The sequence below is a fragment of the Eucalyptus grandis genome, chromosome 3 (genome assembly GCF_016545825.1).
Source record: "Eucalyptus grandis isolate ANBG69807.140 chromosome 3, ASM1654582v1, whole genome shotgun sequence".
Lineage (NCBI taxonomy): Eukaryota > Viridiplantae > Streptophyta > Magnoliopsida > Myrtales > Myrtaceae > Eucalyptus > Eucalyptus grandis.
Genome location: NC_052614.1, coordinates 45,903,817 through 45,925,367, shown reverse-complemented (window position 1 = coordinate 45,925,367; position 21,551 = coordinate 45,903,817). Strand labels below are relative to the sequence as shown.

The 21,551-nt window shown below is 40.6% G+C and overlaps 1 pseudogene; it reads left to right on the top strand.

Moving 5' to 3' along the window:
- Positions 1 to 1,171: 1,171 nt before the first annotated feature.
- On the top strand, positions 1,172 to 20,996 carry LOC104439736 (annotated as a pseudogene).
- Positions 20,997 to 21,551: the final 555 nt, after the last annotated feature.

The window sequence follows — 21,551 nt, the reverse complement described above, 5'->3', positions numbered from 1 at the left end:
CTAGATTTTGATTATGAGATATCATTCTAATAGAAAATTATAGGTTTTACTTATTGATTCCTCCAACTCACCCTCTTACCTTTCAAACTTGTAGGCGTGGAAGTCTCAAATTAGTTTTAGGAGCTGCAATCACACTAGATGAGATACGAATTCCCCTGGCTTATGTAGAAACTTGTAGTGTGACGTAAAAAGGAAAGATGACCCATAGAGAAAGGGCTTGCAAATGTACTGTTGTAATATAAAGTAGTGTGTTCTATGTGATGTATGTCTCAATCTTCCAATTGTTATTTGTTTGACAAGTTTCTTTGTCCACGTTTCCCCTGTGCTTATTAACAAGATAAAAAGAATCAGAGCGGCAACGAGCTTGGGATGTTGTGAAGATAACTCCTACTGCTTGTGACTCTGGATATAGAGCTGGGCTTGTTACATTTACGCTACTAATAGTCTAATAATACCAGCTCAAAATCCCATGAGGCATAACTCACATAGCACATATCTAGTATGCAATGGGGAGGGTGGGCTCACATAAAAGTCACATAATACTGAGCTAGGATTGTGAATGGAAACTACATAGATGGTAATGCAATAACTTTCAAACTTTGGCCATTAGTAATTTAAGATTCCTAAAGGTCAAATTTTGAAATTCTACGAGTGATGGTGAAGTTTTGATATTTTGGTGATTGACGCCGTGTACTTCGTGCTCGAGGAGATAAAACGGCAATGTCGCTTTTACTTGCAAGTCTTCTAGGCAAGAAATATTGTAGTAGTTTTTAAACTCTCAGTGAAGCTTTTCGCTTGCGCATTTAGTGTTGAATTCTTTATTTTGTTTCTATGAATTTTTAGCATTAAGAGTTATCTTCGTAGATCGAAGGATCTATGCCATTGGTCTTTATTTTTATTTTTTTTGGTAAAGTATGCCATTGGTCTTTATTTGTCCCTTCCAACTTCGACTATTTTATCGTGGCTATGTTTACTTAATCAAGATTTTTTAAGTAGTGGGCTAATGATTTGTAGTTAGTCTAGCCATGTATTGGTCTAGTTGTGTGATATATATCTACTGAACTGGAAGATTTTAATCGTTTTTTGACATTTGAACTTACTATGTTGACAGAAGACAGGAAAGAATTCGCCGCACCCTCACACTACCTGGATCCCACCGGTACAGGGTATGATGAAGGTTAATATAGATGGTGCCTTTCCCACTGCAGAAAACCTGGGTGCGATCTCCAGTATCTCTCGGGACCACACAGGCAGATTGCTCGGCGGTTTCACCAAAAGCGTTCCAGCATCTTCCGCCCTTGAAACAGAGATTCAAGCTCTCTTATATACACTAAAAGACCTTCTTCAACAAGGGAAGTATCACTCTGACCTGATCATTGAAACCGACTGCCTAATTTTGGTTGAAGTAATGAATCGCGAGCGACTCCCACCGTGGGACTGCCGTGCTCTTCTCGCCGAATGCGCAGACATCTTGCCCTCTTTTTCGAACCTGAAGGTGACTCATTGCAGAAGATCAGCAAATACCCTAGCCGACTGGGCTGCAAAAGCCCACGGTCGAGGTTCCCTTCCCCCAACTTGGGCCTCGTCACCTGTTCCTCCGATGTTAGATTTGATCTGTAATGAAGCCCTACTTGCGGGTTGTTCTACTTTCCCTACTTAATGAGCAATATAGTCTTTTTCCGTCAAAAAAAAAAAAACTTACTATGTTGTAATCGTGTTGCATGACACATATGCCTCGTCTATGAGCAATTCTATTGTAGATTGTAATTAATGCTATTGATTTATTGTGAAGTTACTGAAGTTCGACTTGCCGGGAGTATCTCATCACTTGACTTGAGGGTAGGAAATAATCATTCAAACCAAGTTGGAAATGTAAGAAGAAGATCATCTACAATCTTGGATAATTGCTTTCCTACTTTTTTGAACTTGAAAAGATGCCTATAACTTCTTCCATTGCGAAGCTAAATCTCAAGAGTCCTTTTAGATGTCCTATGAGACTTCTTCAGCTCATTTATCTTCAGTCATATGCCGTAGAAGATGAAACTTTGTCTTGAGTACACTAATAGACAAGTACATTTAGGGGCTGTTTGGCAATGTGCCAAACAGTGCCAGATTCTAATTTTTTGTTCCTAGGATCAGTCTGGGAACAGAATCACGTTTGGTAAAATTTTTGTTCTTGAGAACAAATTTATTCCCGGGAACAGATTTGGAGTAGAATCAATAATAATAAAAAGAAAAGTTAATTCTTGTTAGAAACAAATTTGAGAATTAAAACCAACTCTTCTTCTTCTTCCCTTCGCCATCTCGTGATCGCCGTCCACCACTCCCCCGCAGCCATCCGCCGCCGCCGGCCGCCATCCGTCAGTCCGACAAGCTTGCCAGAGGCTCACCAAGCCAAGGCAAGGTCTGACAAGCTCGTCGGAGGCAAGCCCAGCCATCGAAGAGGCTTGGCCTCACTAGATTTGGGGAGGCCGAGCCTCGCTAGTGGCCGGCGGGCCTCGCCAAGGCTAGGGTGAGGCCCGCCCAGCCCCGCCGGTGGCCGGGCGAGCCTCACCGGGGCTAGGTAAGCCTCGTAACGCCTAGCCCCGCCGGTGGTCAAGCGGGCCTCGCCCAGCCCCCGGGCGAGCCTCGCCCGGCCATCGGTGAGGCTCACTCAGCCCCATTGGTGGCCAGGCAGGCCTCGCCCAACCCCGTCGAGGTTGGCCTAGCCATCGGCGAGGCTCGGCCAACGAGGGCCGGCCTCACCGAGGGCCAATGAAGCCCGGTGAGGTCGTTAGCCCTCGTCGGCGGTCGCCGATTCAGCAATCGGCCGAAGAAGAAGAAGAAGAAGAAGAAGAAGAAGAATAGGAGAAAAAGGAAAAAAATGAAAAAGTAAAAATATATATATTTAAAAATTAAAAGAAATTGATTTGGAACAGAATCAATGAACACGGTACCAAATGCACCTCTATTCCAAAATAAAAAAATTTGGACAGTTATCAAACAGCTTAAAATGCTTAGAATAAGTTTCGGGAACAAAATAAAAAGAATCATTTCTGATCATAATATACTCCCAAGAATAGAATCGTTACCAAACGCACTCTTAGATCTTTCTAAGGCTTGTTTGTGTCTTAAAGTATGAAAGATGCCAATTTTCTGCCTGCCTCAGATAGTTTGCATGTCTAGCTGCTCTGTTTGACTAACGGGTGTATTGAGGACTTCTTACGGGTGTTCAGGTCTTGAGCATCTAATCTAGAGTCTTGTATTAAGCAGTGTCCTTTGCAATATTACGGGATGAACTTTATCCATATCGGGTAAAAGGAAACCCTTGTTGGAAGTAGCCACCATTTTGACATATAAGCTCATGTTTCAACTTATGATTTCGTGGCTAATTGAGTTTATAATTGCTCGCTTTCTGTCTAATGTTTTCTTTTGGTATAGCATAACGTATTGATTTTAAATTTTTTTAAAAAAAATAGCATTTTGTAGGTGAAGTTATTTTGAGTATGTGCCTAAGCTTGCCCATGCATACATGTATGTATTATGAAACAGAGAGAGAGAGAGAGAGAGAGAGAGAGAGAGAGAGAGAGATATTAGATAGGGCTTAGGTTTAGTCAGTAGAAGTGCAAGGAAAATAACCAAAAAGAGCACTCAAAGAATCCAGCATAAGAATTTGAAATGCCTTCGTTTCCATTTTGTATTGCTTGATATCTCTGTAAAAAATTTGATGTTCAAATGTTCTGCATGTCTTATTTCTACCTCCCTTCAGGTCTTCCAATGTTGCTAGTTTTTTGTGTGTTGCAATTAATTAGAGACTTTACTTTTTAACTTTTGCTTTTTGAAGTGGAAGAAATTTAATATACTGATATATTTGCTAACTTTTTGCAGCCAGGTCATTTTCAAGGCCATACATTTGATATTATATCTGCCTTTCAGGTGGGAAATTAAATATGTGCGTTTTAGTCGTACCAAATGTTTGAGAAATATATTGTTTATTGTTTGTTATATATACCATATAGATAGACTGTTTGCTCTTCCGATTGTCATTCTAACAAGATTTTTTTTTTCAACGAGTATCATCATATGCAACGCAGCTACTTCACAATTTATTTATGGTGGAGTGCAGAAAGTCATGTTATGTAGTTCGGTATGTTGTTAGCTTAAGAGGATACATGCTTTGAAAATGAAGGTGCACTTCTACAGTGAATTTGGTTATGGTATTGGTGACACAGATAACTTTTGTAAAATACAGTAAAACGTAGTAAATTTCAATACTGGACACTGATTTCACCTGTCCACTCTGGATTTAACTTTTGAAGTGGAGCTCAACCATGGTAATAATTTTTTTTTACCAAAAAAAAAAATCATGGCAATAAATTTTTTAATGACCTCCTTCGATTGGATAAACCTTGCATGGGCTTGTATCATAACCATCACCAGATGTCAAGAGTTGTCTCTTGGGGAAGTTTCCGCTTCTCCTCTCCTATGTCTACAGGGAATGATATTAGTCTGCTTGGCTTTGAAAATCATTTGCTTCAACTGACTTTAAACATGCTCTTACTGATCATAATCTTATCTACAAGATGCATTGGTTTTTGTTTCAAATATAGTGAAAAGTCATGCCAGTTGGGGATTGACTCTTTTCTTTTTTGCAATTTCTTTTTCCTAGTGTTATGGAGAATATGTAGGTGGATCAATTAGTGATGAGCAAAGGAAAAACATAGTCCTTAATTCATGCCCCGGTGCAGGGGCATGTGGTGGCATGTACACCGCTAATACTATGGCCTCTGCCATTGAAGCTATGGGAATGTCTCTTCCTGGAAGGTATAGAAGGTTCTTTCCCTTGGTCGCTTGCTATTGCGTAGTCAGTAGCCCTGATGTCATGTAAGTTCTGTTTTTGCCTATGCAAAGCTCTTCCACACCTGCTGAAGACCCAATGAAGTTAGTTGAGTGTCGGTTAGCTGGGAGGCACCTCCTGGAACTGTTAAAGATGGATTTGAAGCCACGGGACATTTGTTGTTACTGATCAAAACAGTAAACAAGAAAATAGTAAACAAGAAAATAGAAAACCAGAAGCTATATTTTTGTGATGAGGAAGAGAAGCGCAGAGAAACAGAACACAAACTTGCATACGTCTGTTCTTAAGGAAACTGTCAAGTCTAGAACAACTTAAACAAAGCAAAACTGCTCACGTACGTGCAACACATAACTGCACACAAACGTGCTATTAACTTCCTAGAAAATAGCAAAAACACTAAATAAATAACTAAATTGAACTTGGCTGTTTTTTAATTAAAAAAAAAAACAGAGTAAAACAGAGCAGAAAACAGAACATAAAACAGAGTAAAAAAAAAAAAAAAAAAAAAGAACAAAACAGAAAACAACAACTTGAGACATTATAATCCATCAAACTCCTCCTTGGATCAGTTGCTGCTGCATACTCCAATTTTCTTTCTTAATACTTCAAATCTTTCAGCTTGAAGTGGTTTTGTGAACATGTCTCGCAAGCTGATCTTTAGATCCGCAATAGACCAACTTAACTTCGCCACTTTGTTGCACCTCACGCAGAAAGAAAAATTTGACTTTGAAATTCTTGGTTTTGCCATGGAAAACTGGATTCTGTGATATTGCTAAAGCAACCTAATTATCCACATTAACTTCAATGTAATCACTAGAATTCAACCACAGATCCTTCATTATCTACTTCTGAGCCATAAAGCTTGATTTACAGCTACGTGAGCTGCTATAAACTCAGCCTCGTAGTAGACTAAGCTACAATTTCTTGCTTTTTAGATCACCGGGAGAAACAAGCGAACCAAGATCGAAACAATACCCAGATGTACTTTTCATGTCATCCACTCGAACCAGCCCATCACTATCGAAAATCCTTGCAAATTAAACTTCCGACATTTTTCAAACTTCACACCAAAGAACAATGTTCCTTTGAGATATCTCAAGACCCTTTTTGCTGCAATTAAATGTAATTGACTAGGACTACTCATAAACCTGGATAAAACACTCACAACAAATAGAATATCCGGGTCCAGTTTGCTGTAAGATACATGAGACACCCAATCGACTTCTATACATAGAAGCATCTACGCATCGGTTCCATCATTCTTCTGCAGCTTCTCTTTAGCAGCCATAGGAGTGCTTACACTTCGACAATCTTTCATCCGAAACTTCTTTAGAATTTCTTTCATGTATTTTTTCTGACGGATGAAGATCTCATATGAAGCCCGTTTGACTTCCAAACCCAAAAAATAAGACATCTTTCCCAAGTCTGACATCTCAAAAACTGCAAATAGATCTTGCTTCACCTTCTCTATCAATTCTATATCATTCCCCGTCACTAATAGATCATCTACATAAAGTGACAGAATTACAATACTGTGATTCACCTTCTTGACATAAAGAGTGAACTCACTTAAGCTTTTTACAAAGCTAAAATCCTGCAAATATCGATCTATCTTCCCATACCAAGCTCTTAGAGCCTGCTTCAGTCCATATAGAGCTTTCTTCAACCTGTATACACTCTCTTCTTGCCATTTGATACTAAAGCCTTCGGGTTGTTCAACAAAAATCTCCTCCTCAAGCTCTCCATTCGAAATGCAGACTTGACATCTAACTGAAATATATGCCACCCTTCTCCGCGCAATAGCTAACGGTAACCTTATTGTATCAAGTCGTGCAACAGGAGCAAATGTTTCAGAATAGTCTACTCCCTATATTTGTGCATAACGTTTCACCATCAATCTAGCTTTGTGTTTATTAACAGAACCATCAGGATTAAGTTTTGTTCTAAACACCCACTTAACCCCAATCACATTCTTATCAAATGGTCTGTCAACAAGCTCCCATGTGTGGTTTTTCTAGATCATTACAATCTCCTCCCCGCATTGCCGCAATCTACCTCTCGATCCTCCTTAGCTTCCACAAAGTTAGATGGTTCGAGCATTGCCACATTGCTTCTTTCATAGATTTCAGCAAGTGACCTTGTGCCCTCACTGTAAATCATCCACACCTTGTCTTCCAATCCATCTATAACTTCATCAACCTCTACATCTGTTGCAGGTTGTTTTTCGAACGCCTTTTTTTCGCACTCCTTCCTTCCATCCAATTCCACTCATCTTCCTCTAGAAAAACAACATCTCTGCTTACAGTCACCTTCCCTGTCATAGGGTGAAAAATTCTGTAAGCCTTTGATTGGAGACTGTACCCAATGAAGATTCCCATCTCTGCCTTCTTATCCAGCTTGTCCCTCTTGACCTCAGGAACATGAGTGTAACACAAACACCCAAAAACCTTCATATTTTTCACATAAGGTTTAACACCATACCAGATTTCAAAAAGTGTTGACCTCTCTAAGGCCTTTGTGGGCAATCTGTTCAACAAGAACACTGCAGTATTAGCTGCTTCAACCCAGAACTTCTTAGGCAACATCTTCTCCTGCATCATACATCTGGCCATCTCCATAATACTTCTGTTTTTCCTCTCACTGACCCCATTCTGTTGAGGTGAATAGGGCAGCGGTGGTTGCTGCACAATTCCCCGCTTGCTCACAATTCAACTTAAACTTGTGAGCGGTATATTCGAACCATTATCGGACCCGAGCATTTTAATTTTCTTCCCACTTTGATTCTCAACTAAGGCTTTAAACTTCACAAACACATTAGCAACTTCAGACTTGGCTCGCAGAAAATAAATCCAATTCATCCTAGTCATATCATCAGTGAAGGTAATGAAATACCTGCTACCATTGAGAGAAGACTCAGACATAGGTCCACATAGATCTGTGTGGACTAATTGCAGCTTTTCACATGCTCTCCAGCCTCCTCCTTTGAAAGGAAATCTGGCTTGCTTGCCAAGAAGACAAGTTTTGCATTGTGGAAATTCCTCCTCCAAACTTGGCAAGTCATCGCAAGCTATTTCTCCGCAAAAACGATATGCCCTTCCTGTGAACATGCCCAAGTCTTTTATGCCATATCTCTCGCATTTTCTTCTTTGCACTTTAAAGCCATTTGTTGCATCTCTTGTGGCTTGAACATGAAACTCTTGTCCTCCATTGGAATTCTTAGCACTTCTTTGCTATCTGCAATATTGATAAGACATTCCTTCCCTTCGAACTTTACTTTATAGCCATTTTCAACTAGTTGACCAACACTTAAGATTATGGTCAATATTTGGCACAAAAAGAACATCACCGATCGCCTTCACCTCCCGATTTCCTTCAATAGCCACTGTACCCTTCCCTTGCACTTCAATATACTGTCCGTTGCCAATTCTGACTCTGGACCTGACTGACCTGTCTAGACTCCTAAACAGCTTCGAATTGCCAGTCATATGATTGGTACAGCCACTATCCACCAGCCATGCATCATTCCCAACAAAAGATTTAGAAAAAGAAGCTACAAACAAGTGTTCTTCCTCAGTTTCATTCACTGCTACCTGCGCTTTTCCTGCTTGCTGGTAATTTTTGTCTTGGCGGATGGCTTCCATGTGACCCAACTTGTGACATCTTCTGCATCTAGCATCAGGCTTTCTCCAACATCTAAAAAACTGATTATTAGTTCCACCACAAAAGTATTGACAAGGCTTTTTGTTCATCTTCCATTTGCTAGACCCACCAGAATTTCCTTCTTTTGCTACAAACTTGGAGTCACCAGCATTTTTCTCGGACTGAATCCATTTCTTCCCTTTGCCTCCATCATTTGACTTCACTCTAGCTTGCAGCGCACCCTCTACAAACTCTTCTCTTCTCATCAGTCTTCTGTGCTCCTATGCCTGCAGAGCATTTAACAATTCTGCAAGCTTTATATCAGGTAAGTCTCTTGTATTTTCCAGAGACACTATGGTGGCTTCGAACTTCTCTGGAAGAGACACCAGGATCTTCTAAACAAGCCTTTCATCCTTCAAGTCAGTCCTTAAAACTCTGATTTTTTCAGCTATCCCAACCAACCTATCAGAGTACTCCTTCACTGACTCTGAATCTTTCATCTGCTGTCTCTCAAATTCCCTCAAGAGATTCAACACCTTCATGCCTCTTATCTTCTCATCTCCCTTGTATTCATCTTTCAAGAAATCCCATATTGCCTTTGCAGAATCACATCTCATGATCCTTGTGAAGATAGTGGGTGAAAGCAACAGTACAGGCATGACTTTGCCTTGGCCTTCCTTGTGATTCTCTCTTTATGGTACTTTATCGATTCAAAGTTGGATTATCCGGAAGTGGAGCAACCTCATAATCATCCTCCATAGCTTCCCACAAATCATGACCCTCCAAAAATGCCGTCATCTTGACAGCCCATGCTTGATAATTCTCTCCAGTAAATACTGGAGAAGCTATCGCAGAGAAACCACTCGACCCTGTCTCCATCACTCTTTAACTTCTTTACACTTCGATACTGCTTCACTTCACAGTCCCTCAAGATCATACACGCTCTGATACCACTGTTGTTACTGATCAAAACAGTAAACAAGAAAATAGAAAACCAGAAGCTATATTTTTGTGATGAGGAAGAGAAGCGCAGAGAAACAGAACACAAACTTGCATACGTCTGTTCTTAAGGAAACTGTCAAGTACGTAACAACTTAAACAAAGCAAAACTGCTCACGTACGTGCAACACATAACTGCACACAAACGTGCTATTAACTTCCTAGAAAATAGCAAAAACACTAAATAAATAACTAAATTGAACTTGGCTGTTTTTTAATATAAAAAAACATAGTAAAACAGAGCAGAAAACAGAACAGAAAACAGAGTAAAAAAAAAAAAAAGAACAAAACAGAAAACAGCAACTTGAGACATTATAATCCATCAACATTATCACCAAGAAATCACTGCATAATGCGATGGTAGTCGTGACGGCACTTGGGTGGGTCCACCAATGCTGTGTTACACTTAATTGCTATTGCAAGGTGACCATGCTTTGGCGGCGTCTTCTCTGGCTGAAGATAATTGTACCACAAATAATATACTCATGGGCCCATTCTTGGCAGGTCTGTGGGTTTAAAGTTGACTCTTGATGATTTTCAGAAGGTTAGAGATGAGGTTCCATTTCTTGCCGATCTTAAGCCCAGTGGCAAGTATGTCATGGAGGATGTGCATAAGGTGTGTGTTTGATGGAATGGTTCTTCTACCATCTTATTGTCTGCACATTTTACCTGTCTAAGAGTTGCTCATGCAAGATGAGCATTTCACACCTGTTGAGTATGTTACATTATCATGATATTTCGGCATTAGCCGGACAAATTTTTGTGTTTTCACAGATTGGAGGAACACCTGCAGTTATCCGCTACCTCTTGGAACTTGGATTTTTAGAGATGGTGATTGTATAACTGGTGTGTTCTTCAGAAGTTTGCACAACAAATTAGTGTTCTTGAGGGTGTCTTTTTTTGGAACTAATTTAAATGAATTCCTCTCTAGTTACTGGGAAGATGCTTGCTGAAAATGCAAAGGCTGCTCCTTCATTGGCTGTAGGACAGGTGCAGTCTCAATTTACTCTTAGATATATGAGATATCCATGTTAGACCACACAAGTATCTAATTGCTCATAATTTCATTCATTGTATGAGGATATAATAAGGCCCCTCCACAATTTGATAAAAAAACTGGACATATTCAAACATTATATGGAAATCTTGCTCCTGATGGTTCTGTGGCCAAAATAACTAGGAAAGAGGGGCTGTACTTTTCCGGTATGGTGCATCCTCCCCCCCGGGCGGGGTGCTTGTTATCTTTAGCTATGGAAGAAGTAATGCTTCAATGTGAATGGCCTGCAGGACCTGCACTTGTTTTTGAAGGTGAAGAGTCTATGATTGCAGCTATCTCAGAGAATCCTATGAGTTTCAAGGTAAATGATGTGTTTTACAATTGATTTTGCAGTATTACCTTTTATATGTTTTCAGTATATTAATCAATGTAAAGGTAAGGGAACAAACTTGAGTTTCTCATTGTTTTTTATAAGTGGTTGCTTCACAAAATCTTCTATCACTGACTATGAAACCTGGGGTTGCTTTTGCCATTTCTAAACATAATTTTTTGTCATGAGCTATTTGTCTTCTCCGCAAACTTCCAATTTGGCTATTTTGTTTTTTTTTTCTTCTGGACGAGTGAATCACAAAATACAAAACTAATTGTTTCTGGAAATGGTAATTGATGATTTACAATTTTTACTGTTTTGTGATGGATGTACTCTGCAAAACTTTGTCTTTAGTGAGAAATTCATTTTCGTGTTGCTTCAGGCTTTATTTTCCTGTCTGGCCACTTTCTATAGTCACTTTCTATAGAACCTCAATGGGACTCAAAAATTCGATCTGATCTAGCTAACTATTTCAAGCTCATTTGCTGATCTTAGAATCAAAACCTTTTGCCATCTGTGCATTCTCACTAAGAGTTGACTTGCACCTCTTGTGAATGTGTATATCTGCCACTTATTGGCTGAATTATTCTAGAGCAGATTCATCACTATTTGCAAGCCACATGTTTTGGTTGATTGGCACTCCCTAGAGCTTCTGTAGTGACTGCTGTACATAAGTGAAATGATTGTTGTTGCCTGCTACTATAATAATCTGTCCCAATTCATTTCTTCGACCATGGCTGGGCAAGTGTTTTTGGTTCCTATTACTCGATGAAATTTGATTTTTACTGCATTCTGAGGGACAAAACAAACTAGCAGAAATTCCAGCACTTGTTAACTGACCTGTGGTTAAGATGAGCAGATGTGGAGACAAATATCTTATGAAATGCGTGTAGAAGTGGGGGACAGAAGCCCATTTTTTTAACTGCACATTAAAATGTAAGGAATGAATTATTTTTGGACAATTTCAAAAAAATCCGTGTTCAAATCCGTTCTCAGTTTGTTTGAGGACTGCTGTTTAGAAAGTAAAGTCATCTTCTTTAGTTACGACTATGGGCTTCGTGGATGACTCCCAAACAGGATTGATTATCAAGGCTGCTCAAATCTGAAGGGCTTTGGCTGTTTTCACCCCGACTAATTTTGTGAGATTTTGGTGGGATCACTGCCAACTATTAAGTTTTTAGAACACTTGGCAATGGTCCCACAAAATCTTACATAATATCATATAAGGAGGTCCTGAGTTCATATCTTTTCAAGCCTCTATTTGCCTCCTTAATTAAATATGCCCATGCTCTAGTACTAGACAAAAAGACCAGACTAAGCATGAGGGGGAGGGATAGAATGTTTAAGCATTAAACCAAGCATTCGGTTTAGTTTTTTGTCTCTCAACAAATTCGATATTGAGAAGCAGTGGATAGTGGTCAGAGTTTGCTACCTGAATATGTAGAGCGCCTGCACTCATTAATTTGATTAAGCATTCTATGTTGGACATTGCCCTGTCCAGTCTTTGCCGAACAGTGGCCTGATCTTCCCTCTAATTTGTCCACACAACTTCGACCCCTGACTATAACTATTAATTCTTTGTAAAATGTCTAAACACCTAAGTTAGAGAGCTGCCTCACCTACTAAAGCTGCAAATTTCCTTTTCATTCGAAGTATCTTTAACACCTCAAGACAGGTCCATCATTCATTTATTTTGGCACCGATGACCTCTTGATTCTTCCAGAAAGAGACCGTAAGCTCTAATAAGGCAGACCATATAGATTCTATCAGAATCCATGATTACTGTAAATTGATTCCTCATTGCCAGAGATGGCTCAGGCTCCAACTTATCTGCAGCTGTCGCATAAGCAATGTAGTAACAACTTTCTCACAGCTTCAATTCGCATCTCAATGTCGTCAGTTTTGGATGGGCATGCTATTACTGGGTTTAGTACTCAACACTTAATTTTAAACTCCATCCATCACTGTCGAAACCCCATTGGTACTGGAGGGTTCCATGCTATAATTCTCATCACAGGCTGATGCATGAACTAAAGAAAGGTTCTACAAGGGTGATCTCCAAGCAAATCAGTAATTATTTTTTCCCAAACCAGTACTGCTTCAAATAATGCTATATTACTCAAACTCGCAAACAGAATTGATATAAAACAACACAGCAACTGCATGATTTAATGCCTGTCATACTGTAAATGCATCTGAAAAGGTGTCCTTAGCATCCGTTCTACTTTCAATTTCAATGTCTGACTTCCACGGCCCTTCTTTCGTAAACCTTGTGGATTGTAAAATTTTGCTGCACTATTCTCAACGGTGATGGCTGTTCTTATATTCTCTCTACATGGCCACAAAGCTTTACATCTTTGCATCTAAAAAATCCTGCCTTTTGCTTAAAATCATCTTGTACTACTGCTTGGCTTTTTAATAAGAACTTGATATCATGATTCCCATTATTACTTGGATATTGTTGCCTGAGATGCAGTTCTCTGCCATAAGAGCCTCACGATTCCTCTAAGCTTCTGAATTAACTTTGCTTTTCTGTTGGTACATTATATGTTTGATTGGGACCTCCAAATTTTATATTTCTAGGGAAAAGTGGTTGTTATCAGAGGGGAGGGGCCAAAGGTGGACCAGGCATGCCTGAAATGTTGACACCAACAAGTGCAATAATGGGAGCAGGTCTTGGAAAGGTAACTAGGTGTCGATATATATCTTTCCTTGTGAGTTTTGTCGCAAGTAGCTGTGTGTTTTTGTTGAGGATTATGTTTAAACAAATGGGTTTCCACTAATGACATTACTTTCATTTAACTGAAACATATCCAACAAATCCTTTTTTTTCTTAGTCACTCCATGTCTTCTTTGAAGTTGATTTGTTCTTTTCATCTTGTGAAAATCTAACTTGCTTATTTAGTGGAGAAAGCATTGGTATTGTTCATAACTTAGAGTATATCTGCTTCCATCCTTGCCGGAAGTTGCATTGTTAACTGATGGTGGAGTCTCAGGCGGCTCACACGGTTTTGTTGTTCGCCATGTATGTCCTGAAGCACAGGTGCGTCTACTATTCATGCCCTTTCATCTACTTCTGTTAGCCAAATATCTGACTATGTCAGTTACAAGATAGTTTGTGATTAGCTTGCATATAGCAGAGCAAATGCAATACTTTTTTCTGTTGTCACGGACAAGAAGTTTCTTGTAGTTTTGGAATTCTCTTTAATGATGGGACAGAAAAGGTTAATCGACATAGAACAGATCAAGTGGACGCAGTTTGGACGTCGGCATTCACATTATGCCTCAGTCTATGTTACATAGACATGGACATGACAATTTTGCATTGAGATGTAGTGTCCTGTAGCCACTCCTTCATGCATGTTGTAGGCTATAGGCTAGTGACACTAACATGCAAACTCGAGAGAAAATGGATGGTGATATAGGCATCTTGAGTTTGATGACCGCATTACATATGAATCTTCCTTACAACGCTGGTCTAATTTGGAGAGGTTATCCTATATTTCCGCCAATAGTGCCTATGTGTCTCGACTAGAAGTATTCTCCATCCACATAAGAAAGTTGGGTTCTGTCTTGTTTATCAGTGTATTTACCTGTAACAATTATACGTAGTATTTGTCATGGACTTTGGAGGCAATCCTGCAGACAGAAATGCTCTACGCTTATTTTTTTTTTTTTTTTTGGTCGAAAGAGAACTTATATTATATTAGAGATTAATACAAGCGGAAGCATCTGAAGAAAGAACATTAAGAAAGGAAGGCGGAGGAAAGAAAAGCCGTTTGTCGATGGGCCTTGATCCCGATGGGCTTTTGCAGCCCAATCAGCTGCTAGGTTTGCCGTTCGTGGAATATGTCGAAGCGAAAGGTGAGGGCATTGCTGAAGAAGATCTTCCAGAATCGCGAACAGATGACTCTCCTTCCATGGCGGCTGCTGTTTCGCCCGAGCGATCTCCACCAGCTGCAAGCAATCGATTCAATCACAAGTGGTGAAGATGGAGACCCTTCGGATGATCCGTTGAAGAGCGACATAAGAGCGTAGATCTCGGCTTGGAATGGCGACGAGCAGCACAGATCGGGTAAGCACATCCGTCAAAATTCCTCTTGTCTCGTAAACGCAAGCTATGGATCCTTGCTCGGAAAGCCGGGCGAAAAGCCCCATCAATATTGCATTTGATAAAGCCTTCGGGGGGGTCCATCCGTGCCCTAGACCGATCTCGACCCTTTTGAATCTTCTTTGGCGAGGGTTGGATGACCTTGAAGATAATGCGTTGGGAGAGGGCTTCATTGACGACAAGAAGAGAATCCAACGGAGAGTGGCGAAAGACGGCGTTGTTTCGATGTTTCCAAATTTCCCACAGAGATGAGCAATCACTTCGAAATCCGGAGACTCTCGAGGGTTAGAAATATAGTCTACAAGCCAAGCATCAAGTCTCGCGACCGAGGTAGGACATATACTGACTCTGATATCTTCATGGTTCCATATGTCGTGAGTCCAAGGGCAAAAGAAAAACAGATGCTCTATTGTTTCTGGTATAGAGTTATGGCAGAGGGTACAAAAGGGGTGCTGAATGATATGTCGCTGGTAAAGGTTCTGTTTTGTGGCTAATGCGTTTTACAAGCTAACCATAGAAAAGCTTTAAGCTTGGGCACTGTCTGCATATTCCAAATTTTTTTCCATAACATAGGCGGGTTAGTATAAGAGGATGATGGGGTTTTAATTATGTGCTGAGATTGTGCAGAGAGATAATGATGACAACTCTTCACCGAGTAGGTACCGGAAGATGTCTCTCGTCCAAACCAGGTGATCGTGGTGAAGAAAAGGATTGATAGGAGTGTTGAGAATGGCTTTACTAACCTGGTGATCGAAGAATGAAGTAACCGAGGAAGACTTCCATTCGTAACGTTGAGAATCACCGAGATCAGCAACAAGTGCTGGTTCGCCCTCGCAGTAAGCCTCCTATCTCGACCTTGAGGTAACCAATGATCTGTTCTAATATGAATCTGCGACCCATCTCCGACTAACCATCGTAATTTAGGAGTAATAACATCTCTACCTTTCACTAAACTCTGCCACCCCCAAGAAGGCCGATGTCCTAAAGTAGCAATTTGGAAAGAGGAGTATCGAAAATATAAACCTTTAAAGAGCCGACTCCAAATAGCTTGAGGTTGTTGAAAAGTCTCCGTGCTTGCTTTCCAAGCATAGATTTGTTAAAGTTAATTAAATCACGAAAACCCATCCCCCCGAAGCTTTGGACAGCTTTAATTCGGACCAGTTTTTCCGGTGAATGCCCGTATTACTGTTATGCTTACTCCACCAAAAGCTGAGATCTTCTTTTCTATTAATCTGCGGCAGAGACAACGGAAGCTTGAAGATGGACATGGCATATTGCGGTAAGGCTCGTATCACCGATTTGAGTAAGATTTCCTTGCCACTTTTCGATAAAAATTGTTCTCGCCAACCCGCTAATCTAGCATTTACTCTTGCCGAATCCAGAGAACATTTCCTTCTTGGATCGGCCCCAATCCGAAGGAATGCCCAGGTATTTTCCATACTTAGTGAGAATAGGTACCTTGAGTTCTTGTGCTATGTTCTGTTGAGAGTTAGGACAATATTTACTAAAGAACACACCAGATTTATTCCGATTTATGAGCTGGCCTGTGGCGAAGCAATATTGGTTTAGGAGGTTAGCAAGATTTTGACTTTCAGAAATGGTGGCTCGGAGGAAAAATACGGAATCATCAGCGAAAAATAGGTGCGATAAGATAGGACAGTCTCTATTGAATTGAACCCCTTAAGATGACCTATAGACACGCTTGAGAGATAGATGCAGATAGGGCATTGGCTATTAAAATGAAGAGGTATGGAGAGAGGGGATCACCTTGGCACAGTCCTCTAGTGGGCTTAAAATAAGGAAGATGTTCACCGTTAAATCTAATGCTGAAGGAAACTATAGTGACACAAGCCATGACCTGAGAAACCAACTTAGAGTGAAAGCCCAAATGATTTAAATAGGCTGCCAAAAGTCCCATTCAACCCGATCATAGGCCTTCGCATATCTGTTTTTAGCATAAAATTGAAACGTTTCTTGCATGCTCTTACTCGAAATTGATGCATGACTTCTTGCACCACCATAATGTTGTCCCGAATCGACGGTTGCTAATAAATGCTGCTTGCTCATTTGATATCAAAGAGGATAACCATGGTTTAAGTCGATTGGCCATTATCTTGGAAATGATCTTGTAAGCAAAGTTACAAAGACTAATAGGACGGTATTGATCAATGCTTTCTGGATGCTGAACTTTAGGGATTAGGGCTATAATCGTTCTGTTAAGTCTGGTAGGCATACTTCCTGTATCAAAAAAATCTTGGACCGTTTGAATAACCGATGATTTTATAACATTCCAGTGATGCCGATAGAAGAGTCCAGGAAGGCCATCAGGACCAGGAGACTTTGAAGCTCCCAATTGAGTTGCTTGGTAAATTTCCTCTTCGTGATCTTTCTCATCAAATGATTATTTATTTCAGGAGTTACCAGGCGGACATTGCTTTGTAGAAAAGGTTGAAAATCCCGATTGCCCTGGATCGATATAGCCGAGAGAAGAAACCCCGAGTAAGTTCTTTAAGCCGATCCGGTTCTCGAATCCACCGATGATTAGTATCTAGAAGCATTGTAATTCGATTTCGCTGTCGTCGTTGCATAGTAGAAGCATGAAAAAACTTTGAATTATGGTCTCCCCATTTCAACCAATTAATACGGGAACGCATAGCCCAGAATTGTTCCTCTCGAGTCCATAATTGATGAATTTCACATCGGATTGCATGAGCTTGCTCTTTATCCCCTCTTTGATAAAACGGTCGATTAATGATTGATTGCAGTTGAGAATGCAAATGAGAGATACGCTGGTGACTGTTGCTGAACCTTTTTCTGCTCCAGCTAGATAATCGGAGAGCAACTGCCTGTAACTTCGGAAGCAATGAGGTACTACCATTGTCCCATGTCTTTGAAACTATGTCGTGACACTCATGATCTAGGTTCCGTAAAAGCTTCGTAGTGAAACATTTTTGTACGTCCGACGGATGGGGGACGCGCTTGCAACAACAAAGGGCGTGATCCGAGCCCACGGGAGGTAAAGCATAAACTTCGCGAAGGGAAAGACGTCAGCCAATCCAGAGAACAAAACGCCCGATCTAACTTCTCCTTTACAAGATCATCCCCTTCACGGTGATTGGACCAGGTAAATTCACAGCCTTTACTGTGTAGTTCTAGAAGGGCACAATCATTAATTAGGTTCCAAAAGAGGTCATTCTCGAAGTGGATGCAGTCTTTACCCATCTTCTCCCGGGGAGAAAGGAAATCATTAAAGTCACCAAGACAGATCCAAGGTAAATGATTGGCAGCATGTATAATTTCGATAGTATCGGAGTAACTCTTGACGGAGTTGATATGATGGGGGAGCATGCAAGCAAGTGATATGCGTAGAGACATTTAAGTTCAAGGATCACAGCAATGAAATCAACAAACTGATCATCCAAATGAACAAGAGAAACTTCAAAAGTGTCATTCCAAAACAGAGCGAGGCCTCCCTTGAAGCCGACAGGGTCCTTCACATAAGAGTGAGTGAAATGTAACTTCCGCTGTATCCTATTCACAAAATTCTGATTATGCTTCGTTTCCATTAAGAACAAAATATCGGGCTTATCACAGGCTATCATCGCCTTTAAGGCTTGAATTGTCAGGGGATTGCCCAATCCCTGACAATTCCAAGAGAGAAGATTCATTTGGAACCCGGTGGCTGTTGAGGGCCAGCCGCCAAAGCCCGAAGATCAGGAAAAGTTGCCTCAAAAACTGGGGCATCCAAAAGAAGGGACTCATCCATACCGTAGATGAAGGAAAGGTCACATCATAAGGTGCATAGCGTTTAGATTTTTTACTAGAGCCCCCAAGAGACAGAGGACGAGTGATCTTAGATCGCTTCGTTGCTTTGTTTATCCACCGTACGGGGGCTGAGTAGCTTTCATCTTGTCTCGCTGCGGTGGACGAGATCCGTAGTAATAACAGGGATTGACAACATTCAAGCGCCCGAGAAGGTTCGTGTTGTATACCAGATTCAAAGTTACATCCACCTTGGGGAATAGATGGAAGAGCGAGGAGTGCATCGAAATGGAGGAGGAGTTTCGGCACGCTTCGTCCATTGTCTCACTAGGGGATTTAGGTTGATAAAAAGCATCCCAAAGTATGGACTAAATTGTTTAAGCTCGCTCTCGCCCAAGGTCCATAGATCATCGTGTCACGACCGTCAAATTGGGATTCATCATAAGGAACCTCCGGACATGAAGCAAAGATAATGCCCGAGACGTCCACAAGAGTAAATGTAATGTGACAACCGCTCATACCGAAAATCCAACCAGAGAGTTTTTCCTTCAATACTTATGAGTTTGCCATTTTTCAAAGGTGCTTTCAAATCTAATTCAATCCGTATTCTTGCGAGTTATCGTTTTCACATCCCGAACTTTGCCTAACCGAGAGACAGCTCTACGCAGAATATGAGGAGAAGTCCATTCCAAAGGTAATCCAACAACATGCACCCAAAACATACACTTACTAAAATCATAATGTTGCAAAGGAGTGATGGGTTGCCATGGGCGAAGATTAACCAAGTGGCCAGAAAACAGCCAAGGGCTCCCATCCAAGACACGCCTTCGCTCTAATTCATTTCGAAATTTGATTATATACAGCCCAGATCTGCTGGAGTAATCTCTACATGTTCGATTCTCCAGGCTTTCTTCATTGCAACTTGAAATGCTGATATGTTGACAGAAGGATTAGTAAAAACATTACCCACCAAGATAAGACGACAATCGTGCGGTTTGGCCGAGGAAGGAAGATCATCCTGCACCTCCGCCTCCCGTTCGAGCATAGTTGACCCAGCGACGCATAGAGAAGCAATTCTGAGGTATCGTCCCTTTCATCCATTGATGTAAGAACCGAAGAACACTAGGATAGATTATTTGTAGAAAGTAGGACCGAAACTAAGGATTGCAAGGGTTGCATGTTACAGATCGGCTACATGCAAAGCTGGAAAAATCAGAAGTGAAGAGATAATGAGGAAAAACTCAGAACGAGAATAAGGTGAGGACTGGAAGTATAGGAAGAAGATGTGCATGCAGAAGAGTGAAAGAAGAACGGATACAATTAAGGTAGAAGTAGCGACGAGCTCCGAAAGTGCAAAAGGAAAGCACAGATCAGACGAAGAACGGTTGAAGATGAAGACATGGCGAATATCTCGACCTAGACGCGAGAGAAAACTCTAACATGGGCGAGAGAAAAAAAGCCTCACGATGGGGTCACCGTATGCTCTACGCTTATTGCTTTGCCAATTTTATTAAAATATCTGCTCGACATCACTAAATGATTGTGTATTTGGGTTGTGATTCCACCATATCACACATCTTGCAGACAATTTAGTACGTTCCCTTTACTTGACAAAGCTTCATTTATGCTTTTAATATGATGATTCCGATTGAAATTGGATACAAAGTTGACTGATTTCATCTTTACAACATCTTTACAAAGTAGAGTGTCGGTAAAGTGATAATAAGTGATGCTCATTTTCGATCTCAATTCTAGGAGGGTGGTCCTATTGGCCTCACTGAAAATGGAGATGTCGTCACTATTGATGTTGAGAAGAGGAGGATTGATGTCCAACTATCAGATCAGGAGATGGAGGAGAGAAGGAAGAAGCGGAACCCCCCTCCCCTTAAGGCGTCACGGGGAGTTCTGTACAAGGTAGTGAAAATAAATCAAACCACAATATGTTGGTTTACTCTAATTGACGTCTCTAATGATAAACTATTTCTTGCTATTTTTGCAGTACATAAAGTGCGTTCGGTCGGCTGCCAATGGATGCGTCACAGATGAATAACTGGAGCCAGATTGACTACTATATAACAATGTATAGAGTGCGAAAAAAGCAGCTGGTGTGTTAATGTACGCAAGTGCTGGTGGATACTCTTGCGGCTTGTTTATGGTGCCGGTCAGGTTCCTATTCTTTTCAGCCTTTGTAGCGTAACTTCTTATTTATATTTTGTGGTTCCTCTTTCTAGCATGTTTCATCTGGAAGGATTGTTGTTTGAAATGTTGTCAATTTTCTTTGTGCTTGTGTTTGTAATGGGAATGAATTATTTCTCCATTGAGACATTGGGATGGCCTTACTTTTTAATCAAGTCATTCAGGCCCCTAGGATAATGGCTGTAGGGCTCTAATTACTATTGGTGTTGTTGCTATTATCATCGCCATTATCGTCATCCTTGCTGTTGTTGTCGATATCGTCATCATTGTTGACTCGTTATCTTCAGAAACTAAATCCAGTCTTATGATAATATGTTCATCCTGGATTTTCAATTATGAAAAAAAAAAATGTTGCTTTGTTTTCGTTTTCGTTTTCATTTGTTTGTTTGTTTGTTTTTTTTTTAATGTTCCTTTTGCGATCGTGGTACTTATGCACCCACTTCACACATGGGATGTCCGTCTGTTATGTCTGACAAAGGACAATCTAGTAACCTACCATATAAAGTTAGAGGGTTTGTACGGAATTTACTTTCTTGTGAATCTGATCGTGAGGAATTGCTCCGTATGGCATATACCTCATAAGAACTGATGACGGGTAATATGACCAAGCGTTTTGAATTGCAATGTTGCTCTGGTAAGT